This window comes from Medicago sativa, chromosome 3 (assembly GCF_051527215.1).
Source record: "Medicago sativa cultivar Bolivia chromosome 3, Bolivia_mono, whole genome shotgun sequence".
NCBI lineage: Eukaryota > Viridiplantae > Streptophyta > Magnoliopsida > Fabales > Fabaceae > Medicago > Medicago sativa.
Window position 1 is genome coordinate 56,209,602 of NC_140751.1, and position 11,932 is coordinate 56,221,533.

Genomic DNA, 11,932 nt, shown 5'->3' on the forward strand with positions numbered 1-11,932 from the left:
TTAATTCCGAAGGGACATTAAACCGAAAAAGGGACTATGGTCTTAAGAACACTCTTAAAATATGGTTCAATCGATTGATCGAAGCCACTCGATACGGTACGTAACCGCTCTATTTGAAACCGAAAGGGACAGAAAGGAGTAGAAGCAGAAGAAACTTTTTAACACAAGTCGGAGGGAGAAGAGAAGAAAAGAATTCCCGACAACCCAATGAAATTCTTTTCGGTGTGAAGAATGAATGGGGCGAGCTCTCCTTTTATAGGGAGAGTTTGTAACAAAAAACGAGTGACTTGGGGATTAAGTCTGCTTAATCCTTAAGCAAACGCGTTTTGTTTCTTAATTGGATATATCCGGAAGTTTCTGGATACGCGATTTGGATCGGGTCGGATCGTAACAAATTTATTTGTTACGAGTAGCGCTTACGGATAATGATTAAATTAATTAATTAATTTAACATTTTCAAGTAACAAAAAATATATATATCATTTTTTTAATCCACGACCCACGACCCATATATAAACACTTACTAGTTGGGGTGACCCTCCAATGTGGGACATTTTTAAGTCACACCTACACACTAGTTCTTTCATAGTGTTTTTCTTTCCAATTTTCTTCACTAGAATGACTAGTGTTCCAACAATCCCCCACTTGACTTCAAAATGGTTTCGTAAATCGTTTCCATAAGATTTGCTAATATACAAAGGTGTCGCCAACAACTTGAACCTTTGCATAGTGGAAGGTATTCTGATTTAACAAGAGTTGCTTACAGCATTGAACTCTATCTCAGACATAGAATCCACACACAAACCTTTTCATAGGTGTATTCTAAAAGCCCTTGCGTTTTAAGGCCATGCACGTGTATCCCGGTTTTAACGAATGCTCTAGGAATTCTGCCTCGAAATTCCATAGGATCGGCCTAAGTTCCACATTCGTATAGGTGAGTCTATCAAGGGTACTCCTGTAGCTGTGTACCCCACTCAACATAGAGTATAGATCTCATTAAGAGTTACTATTACCTCATCCTTCTTTCGCTGCAGGATCATGCTTTCTATTTTCTTTCTCTCATAGCATGTTCTACCACTTCATGACTTGTTTTTACCCATTGAACCTATTTCTTGGGATCTCCAGTCATGTAGGTCGGGTTACCATCACTTGTGGGCTATAGGCATTAGTCCCATCCTACTGGATGTTTCTATGACTTTCTCTCTATTAGGTCCTTTCGTCAAAGGATCAGCTAAGTTTTCATTCGTACGTACAAAATCAACTCTAACCGCTCCATTTAGAGATACACTCTCTAATCGTGCTATGTTTTCGCCTTATCTGTCGTCTCTTACCATTGTAATAACGATTCTTAATCTTTGCAATAGCCGCGGTACTATCACAATGAATTAACACAGCAGGTAACGGTTTTTCCCATAGAGGGATCTCAGGTAGCAAGGATCTTAGCCAACTTGCTTCTTCACTAGTTTTCTCTAGTGTTCTCATCTTAGATTCATTCCATAGTGGACTAAGTCAATATCATTTGTTTTAACAAACAACTCCTCTAGTGATGCTCAATGTGCAAACACTAGTCGCTAAATATTCATCTGAAAGATGTTCTATTTTATATCTTGTACCATTTAAGTACAATATGTTACTCCTAGTGAAGTAATCTTAGAGTCATAGTCTTCTTAAGGCACCTCATGACTCTTTCTATAGCATGGCAATGCTTCTCATCTGTCTACCAGTAAACTTGCACAAGAGTTTCACGACATCGACAATGTCGGATCTAATACATTTAGTGGCATACCTAAGTGCTGCCAATGATGCTCGTATATTCTGTTTTTCTAACTCCATCTTAAGTGTTCTTACACTTGGATCATAATATAAGATTGCAAGTTTACGGTGAAATAATTACATTTCCTTAAGATCTTCTCAACTTTGTGAGATTTATCAAAAAAGTTATCTTTTCTGATCTAGTAATCTTGAAACCAAGAATTACTTCAATTTTTTTTGTCTAGGTCTTTCTTATCAATGTTGTTGATAAACAATGATTTCACATAATTCATAACATGAATCTTTAAATCAAATATGAGAAAGTCGTCTTCATAGAGACATATGATTGTGCAAATATTATTTGTCACTTTCATTCACTTAATACTCATTCGATAACATTAGAATGTCAAATTTTTCATGCCATTCCTCAGGAGTTTACTTTAGACCATACAAATAATTATCTAACTTACAGACCATATTTTCTTGTCCATGAATCGCAAAACTTTCAGGTTGTTTCATATAGATTTCGTCTTCTAGTTCACCATAAAAAGAGACAACTTTCACATCCATTTGGAGTACTATCGAGTTATGAACGGCAGCTAAAGGGACTAGTACTCTTATGGATATGATTTTCGTGACTGGTGAATGAATGTCGAAGAAGTCTATATTTTTCTCTTTCTCTAAAACCTTTGACTACAAGGAAAGCCTTGTATTCATCAACCGTACCATCAGGTTTTAGTTCCTTTTTCCAAAATCCAAATACAACCGATTGGTTTTGTAACTATGAGACAAGTCAACCAAGTGTCATGTTTTGTTAGACTCTAGAAAATTCATTTCATCGTTTATTGCTTTTTGCCATAATTCAGCATCCAATGAGGATATAACTTCTTTAAGGCTTAATGAATCTTCTTCCAATGTATAAACCAAGTTCATACTCTTTAGCAATTTTAGCTTTCTTACCTCCTTGAGGTTCTATAACATCTCGTATGATGTTTTCATAACTATTTCTTAATTTTTAGAAAGGAATTTATTTTGCCCCCACTAAAGTTGTGCTCCCATTAGAGCCTCCACTAGTGCCCCCACTATTCTTTAGTTAAAGGGGTAAATATTTACATAGAATTCGACATCTTTTAAATTCTATGATCACTTTAACATTTAGGTCATAAAACCTATATGTTTCGTTATTTATCGCATACCCGATGAATACATATTCATAGGCTCTACTAGTGAGTTCAACTCTCTTGGGGTCCAGGATCTAAATATAGTCCAGACAATCCCAAGTTCAAAAATAAGACAAGTTGGATTGTCTTTTCTTCAAAAATTTCTTAATTAGAATTTTTGTTCTTAGACTTGGGTACTCTATAAATTTCAATTTTCGTTATAAAAATTGAACATTCAAGCACATCAATTTTATTTTCCAAAATTCACAGTCATCAATAAATATGATAAAAATATCATTTTATCATTTCTAATTTATGTGTCATCAAATTAACACATATCATAATTTATTATGTTTAGAGATTCAATTCTCTAAATTCTGATTTATATGAACTTTTGGTTCATATATCTTGACTGCAATAAATAAATTGTCTAATTATATAACGTTGGAGTTAAGTCCAAGTTACTCAAAAATTAAACTCTTGTTCATGATCAATTTTGATATGTCAAATATTAAAATCATCCAACTAATAACATAGAAGGAGAATTTAATTTTTAACATACCATCAAAGTGCAATCTTTTTCCACAAGAATGCATGGTACACAAGTCTCTCTTTAAGTCTGAGTCAACTCAGTCTTATTCAATAGAAATCTGAAATTCAGATTCTTTCTTATTTTTATACGAAACATTTGGAACAAATTTTTCGTATAATTTCCAGTTCATCAAAAAACCTTTTCAATTTGGTCCATTCTTTGATTTTTCAATGTTCATATTAACAAGGAGTATTTAGATGGTAAAATTGTCGTTTTGTTCCTCGACACATTTCATCTATTAACTTTGGTTATCACGGGACCATAAGTTATTCCAAATGGTGATAGAAGCAAACCGTAGCTACTCCAAAAGGTGATTGAAGCAAACCTTTTTATACTCACCAAGTTAATAATCAATTGTATAACAAACAGAGGTAGAAGCTCAATTAATCCTTCTATTAAATAAAGAGGATTATGTTATACCAAATTAAATGGATGTGCCGAGAGACAATTTTCTATTAACAATAACTTCATGTTTTACCATCAAAAGTGTTATGTGAATTTCATAGTGTTGTTGATTGAAACAACAATCACTTCATCGTTTCAGTCGAAAGATGTAAATCTATAGCTTGATTTATCCTTAATGTGTTTAGGGACAACTTAACCTCAATAAGTAACTTCTCCGGTAGACATAGCATATCGAAACGTCTTAAAATTGTTGTATTTGGATTTCCAAACTGTTAAATTTGAATTTCCAAATTCTATCATCTACCGAAGTTGTTACTAGGTTGAGTCACGACCAGGTCGCTCTCTTTAAGACGTTTCGTGGCACTACCCAAAGTTGTGCAAGGTAGACTATCAACCACGCCGCCTCCAGGATAAAACAAGCCCAGCTACAACTGTTCGATTAACTACTGCACTGTAGAAAATCGTTCGAGAATTACACCTTCAAATATGGTACTAAGACCACTCTTTAATATTGAAACCATTCAAATTAATATGGTATTATTACCATTCTATTATGGTGCTGAGACCACTCAAATTATTATGGTATTATTACCATTCTATTATGGTGCTGAGACCACTCAAATATGGTGTTACCACCATTCTAACTTCTCCAAAACATCAATATGGCACTACGACCACTCAAATATGGTGATACCACCATTTCTCCTTAAATAGAAAATTATTAAAATAATTTATATACTGTTAAGATCATTCTTAATTCCAACGGGACATTAGTATTACGAAAAGGGACTATGATCTTAATAGTACTCTATATTCCATATATTATCGAAGGGACTATGAACTTAAGACCACTCTTAATTCCGAAGGGACATTAAACCGAAAAAGGGACTATGGTCTTAAGAACACTCTTAAAATATGGTTCAATCGATTGATCGAAGCCACTCGATACGGTACGTAACCGCTCTATTTGAAATCGAAAGGGACAGAAAGGAGTAGAAGCAGAAGAAACTTGTTAACACAAGTCGGAGCGAGAAGAGAAGAAAAGAATTCCCGACAACTCAATGAAATTCTTTTCGGTGTGAAGAATGAATGGGGCGAGCTCTCCTTTTATAGGGAGAGTTTGTAACAAAAAACGAGTGACTTGGGGATTAAGTCTGCTTAATCCTTAAGCAAACGCGTTTTGTTTCTTAATTGGATATATCCGAAAGTTTCTGGATACGCGATTTGGATCGGGTCGGATCGTAACAAATTTATTTGTTACGCGTAGCGCTTACGGATAATGATTAAATTAATTAATTAATTAATTTAACATTTTCAAGTAACAAAAAATATATATATCATTTTTTTTAATCCACGATCCACGACCCATATATAAACACTTACTAGTTGGGGTGACCCTCCAATGTGGGACATTTTTAAGTCACACCTACACACTAGTTCTTTCATAGTGTTTTTCTTTCCAATTTTCTTCACTAGAATGACTAGTGTTCCAACAATCCCCCACTTGACTTCAAAATGGTTTCGTAAATCGTTTCCATAAGATTTGCTAATATACAAAGGTGTCGCCAACAACTTGAACCTTTGCATAGTGGAAGGTATTCTGATTTAACAAGAGTTGCTTACAGCATTGAACTCTATCTCAGACATAGAATCCACACACAAACCTTTTCATAGGTGTATTCTAAAAGCCCTTGCGTTTTAAGGCCATGCACGTGTATCCCGGTTTTAACGAATGCTCTAGGAATTCTGCCTCGAAATTCCATAGGATCGGCCTAAGTTCCACATTCGTATAGGTGAGTCTATCAAGGGTACTCCTGTAGCTGTGTACCCCACTCAACATAGAGTATAGATCTCATTAAGAGTTACTATTACCTCATCCTTCTTTCGCTGCAGGATCATGCTTTCTATTTTCTTTCTCTCATAGCATGTTCTACCACTTCATGACTTGTTTTTACCCATTGAACCTATTTCTTGGGATCTCCAGTCATGTAGGTCGGGTTACCATCACTTGTGGGCTATAGGCATTAGTCCCATCCTACTGGATGTTTCTATGACTTTCTCTCTATTAGGTCCTTTCGTCAAAGGATCAGCTAAGTTTTCATTCGTACGTACAAAATCAACTCTAACCGCTCCATTTAGAGATACACTCTCTAATCGTGCTATGTTTTCGCCTTATCTGTCGTCTCTTACCATTGTAATAACGATTCTTAATCTTTGCAATAGCCGCGGTACTATCACAATGAATTAACACAACAGGTAACGGTTTTTCCCATAGAGGGATCTCAGCTAGCAAGGATCTTAGCCAACTTGCTTCTTCACTAGTTTTCTCTAGTGTTCTCATCTCAGATTCTTTCCATAGTGGACTGAGTCAATGTGCAAACACTAGTCGCTCAATGTGCAAACACTAGTCGCTAAATATTCATCTGAAAGATGTTCTATTATATATCTTGTACCATTTAAGTACAATATGTTACTCCTAGTGAAGTAATCTTAGAGTCATAGTCTTCTTAAGGCACCTCACCATAAGCCTATGCTGACATGTCTGCTGCATCGTAAGCTCGTGCTGCTTGTTTAGTTGTATCATAAGTGCCTAACCATACATAAGCTTTTCTCCATGGTTCTCAAATTTCTACACCGTATCAGCCACTTTTTGTCTTCCTCAGGTTGCACTAACGAATTTCCTTCGTTGAACTTTCACTGGTTTTGCCTTCACTCTAACCATCGTTGGCTAATACAAATAAACAAATGAATAAAAAAATAATGTTATGTATTATATATATATATATATATATATATATATATAATTGAAAATGAATGATCACTACTTAAAGAGAGAGAGATATTAATTAATCTCGTACCATACCTTCTTTGTCAACAAAAAGAATATCAATTTACTCTTCCAACACAGTCCTAAGCTTTTGGAAATTTAAGGAGGATCAAACCATGCTCTTGATACCATATCAACAAAAGATGGTTTCAGAGAAAATAACAATGAGAATAACAATGACAGCTAGAGTTTCATAGAGGAGCCATTCATGATATTCATAATTTCAACAAATCACGAGAAGAGGCAGAATATCTTTTGGGTTCAACCAATTTTGTTGCAAGGTCTTTCTGAACCGCTCCTTGTGAACTCTTCTGCCGATTATCTGCAATATCACATGAATTAGTCTCTTTTATTTTCATCGTTGCTTATAAGTTGCACTCGTCTTCATCACTCCTTATCAACTTTAAACCAAACATAAAATAGCATATTGAATAGGGTTAGCAACACACTTTTCTAATGGTTTAAGTTCAAATGAAGACCAAGAAAATGCACTAGTCTTTCCCATTGACAAGTTTATAAGCTTATGCTGACATGTCTGCTGCATCGTAAGCTCGTGCTGCTTGTTTAGTTGTATCATAAGTGCCTAACCATACATAAGCTTTTCTCCATGGTTCTCAAATTTCTGCACCGTATCAGCCACTTTTTGTCTTCCTCAGGTTGCACTAACGAATTTCCTTCGTTGAACCTTCACTGGTTTTGCCTTCACTCTAACCATCGTTGGCTAATACAAATAAATAAATGAATAAAAAAAATAATATTATGTTATATATATATATATATATATATATAAAATTGAAAATGAATGATCACTACTTAAAGAGAGAGAGATATTAATCTCGTTTCTCACCATACCTTCTTTGTCAACAAAAAGAATATCAATTTACTCTTCCAACACAGTCCTAAGCTTTTGGAAATTTAAGGTGGATCAAACCATGCTCTTGATACCATAACAACAAAAGATGGTTTTAGAGAAAATCACAAAGAGAATAACAATGACAGCTAGACTTCATAGAATACCAATACCTTAATAATACGAAAAGATAATACAAAAAATATATTAAAATCTAATAGACTCTCAAGTAATTTGTCCAAGTCTACTTCCTTGGTTCAACTTAGTTTAAGAGTTCATTCCAAGATTACCTGGCATTGATTTTTATCTTCTTGTTGCTATTGAAGGAAGTCAAATTCGCCAGAAGATGAATCAGAACCAGAATAGGAGCTATCACTATCTAACCCATACATGATATTCATAATTTCAACAAATCCACGAGAAGAGGAAAAATATCTTTTGGGTTCAACCAATTTTGTTGCAAGGTCTTTCTGAACCGCTCCTTGTGAACTCTTCTGCCGATTATCTGCAATATCACATGAATTAGTCTCTTTTATTTTCATCGTTGCTTATAAGTTGCACTCATCTTCATCACTCCTTATCAACTTTAAACCAAACATAAAATAGCATATTGAATAGGGTTAGCAACACACTTTTCTAATGGTTTAAATTCAAATGAAGACCAAGAAAATGGACTAGTCTTTCCCATTGACAAGTTTATAAAAATTTATTTCAAGACATTAATTAATACACAACAAAAGAGTCTCTTTTGAAAAATCGCATTCTGCACACAAATCTAATCAATCAATTAACAAATATTAGTAGCAAGATCAAAGCTTCAAAGCATCATATGAAAACACATACCTTAATCGAAATAAAACTTCATAATATAAGAGCGGTGACGATTGTTCCGATTCTCACAAATCAAACAACACCTAATCTTTAAATCAAAATAAGTTTAGACTTTAATAATGTCAACATTGAAAATCGGTAAGAAAATTCCCCAATCTTTTCCATCGACAGGCTTTTAAGTTAGGTTTTCAAAAATATGCTCAAAATGACTTTTCGATTTTAGAGAATGATTTTCTCGATCTAAATATTATTACTTTAAAATTCAATTTTGAAGCTTATAAGTTTATAAACAAGTTATTTCAAACATTGATTAGTACACGACATAAGAATCTCTTATGAAAAACACTAATTCTACAAATAAATCTAACCGATCGGTTAACAAATCTTAGTGGCAAAACTAAAGCTTCAATTAAAGATTCAATATACAAATTCGTTCCTTAAGCAAAATAAAACTTCGCAACTTAAGAGTAGTTATTAATGGTTGTTCCAATCCTCACGAATCGATAACGTTTGATCTTCAAATCAAAGAAAATTCAAGACTTTAATAATGTCAATATTAAAAAACTGCGAGAAAATAAAGAGAATCAGGTGAATAGAAAATTACCACAAGTCTTTCATGACAAAGAATCTCGATGACGGCGGATAATCTTACAAGAGGGAAGAAACGAAAGAATGATACAAAAGATATATGGTCTCAAAACCTATGTTATACTCCCTCCGTTTTTTATGGCTCTTGGCACCAGTCTTAAGGAATAATTAAAGTATATAAATATTTTTATCTTTTGGACAAAAATGTCCTTATTTATAATTAAATTCACATGTGATAAGCTCAAAGTCACAACTCCTTTAATAGTTTTATAGTGTGTTTTTTAAGAAGGGTAAACTTAGAAAAGAAATTTTAAATATACTAAAAGATCAAATATTTTAAAATATAGTTGAAATCCTAAAATATCAAAACAAAAAAATAAGAAGCAACCAAACATAAGAAACTAAGAGGGAGAGACACAATCAATCAAAAGAAATAACGAGAGGGAGAGATAGAGAGAGAGAGAGGAGATTAATCAAACAAATAAACGAATCAAAAGAGAGAAAGACAATCAAAGAGAAAGTATCAACCAAAGAGAAGAAGACTATTAAATGGAGGAGTCAATGTACCAAACCAAACCAAACCCAATTCCCAAACCAAGTTGCAAAATGAAATTCAAACAGTTGCAAAACAACATCCCAAAACCAATTTCAAACAACAATAACAAATAGGTTGCAGCCATCCATCTTTTTGTTGACAAGAGAAAAAATAAATTGATATTCTTTTTTTTTGACAAAGAAGGTATGGTGAGAAACGAGATTAATATCTCTCTCTTTTAGAAGTGATCATTAATTTTCAATATATATAAAAAAAACATAACATTATTTTTTTATTCATTTGTTTATTTGTATCGGCCAACGATGGTTCGAGTGAAGGAAAAAGCAGTGAAAAGTTGAACGAAGGAAATTCGTTACCGCAGAGTGAGGAAGACAAAAAAATGGCCGATATGGTGCAGAAATTCGAGACCCACGGAGAAAAGCTTATGTATGGTTAGGCACTTATGATACAGCTGAACAAGCAGCACGAGCTTACGATGCAGCAACCATCTCACCATAAGCTTATGCTGACATGTCTGCTGCATCGTAAGCTCGTGCTGCTTGTTTAGTTGTATCATAAGTGCCTAACCATACATAAGCTTTTCTCCATGGTTCTCAAATTTCTGCACCGTATCAGCCACTTTTTGACTTCCTCAGGTTGCACTAACGAATTTCCTTCGTTGAACCTTCACTGGTTTTGCCTTCACTCTAACCATCGTTGGCTAATACAAATAAATAAATGAATAAAAAAATAATATTATGTTATATATATATATATATATATATATATATATATATATATATATATAAAATTGAAAATGAATGATCACTACTTAAAGAGAGAGAGATATTAATCTCATTTCTCACCATACCTTCTGTGTCAACAAAAAGAATATCAATTTACTCATCCAAAACAGTCCTAAGTGATAGAAGATTGGCAAGTGTACCAATAACTATTGAAGTAGTAAAAATATCGATCCCACGAGGACTGTTTTTAACTTCAATAATTCAATTACGTTATATAATTAGGATGTATAAAAGTTATTTTTGTTTTGCCACTAGGCAGTAGATTTGGTTTGATTTTACGAAATCAAATAAAAGAAATAAAGTTGATTAAGAAAATATGGAGAGAGAGATGAGATCAGGTCTGTCGAATCCTCTATGTTTCCCCTAATTGGTTACTGCACCTATTATTACTAATGATTCTCTAGTTTCACGATAGTTAACAAATTAGCCCTAATCAATCCCTTGAGTTAGGACCCTCTTTTTAAACTACAGCCCCTAATTCCTTAGGTGGTCTAATAATCATCAAAGGTTTAAGCACGTTAACCTAATATCACTAACAAACGATTATCCATTCCTAGACTAACCATGTTTATTAGAACAATTCAATTAGGTCTAAGTCGAAAGCTATGGTCAGTAGTCATTCGTTCTCACAAAATCATGTTTATATTTGATCAGGATATAAAAAGCATTAAGAACAATTGAATTGAATGAAAACTAGAATATCATTAATAAGTAATAGAGTTTCACAGCAACATGTATCAATTAGGGTTACATAGATTCATCTCTGACCTAATCTCTGAGAGATTTAGCTACTCATAATCGAGTTTACAAATAGCATAATCAATGAAATAATTAAAACATACATGAATTGGTAAAAGGTTGAAGAAATCGCCCTTCTAGCCGTCTCTGATGTCTCAAAATCGCACTTTGCTCTCCAAAATCGTAACCCTTGTTCTTCAGATTGAGTGCAGTATTTATAGAAGTCATGGGCCTGACCCATCAAAATCGCGCCGCGCCTTGTATAATGGCGTGCCGCGATTTCCCTCAAACAGGGAGGATGTAATTTTGCTTCAAAAATCGCAGCACGGCTTGAAATTGGCGTGGCGCGATTTCCTTCGAACAGACTTCAATATTTAAGCTTTTTTGCACTCCAGAACAGTATAAATTGCATGAGAACTCTATCAAAATGTCACAATAAGTCCCTAATATTACGTAATGACAGGATGTCATCACAACCCCAAACTTAAACCATTCCTTGTCCTCAAGGAATTTGCTTGCAACAGTGACAAACGACAGTAAAATAACAGTTACCTGACAAAACGATAGTACCCAAAAGTTCATTCTCCTTCTAGCTAAAGATGAGCTAGTTTGACTTGTTCGCATCCACCAATTCACAACTCCTCGCATCAAATTGAAATAGGGTTCTACCAGTCGACATGCAGGTCTACATATTACCATACGCTTGAAAAGTTTCTAAACATCAATCAAAGTCAATATCATTACACACTTTTGAGGTCTTTAGGGTTATAACGAGGCTTAGGTGAAAGGTGGGATATATTTGGATAAGTAGGCTACACAAAATTTGAGTTAGGCATTCCTACGGAAGT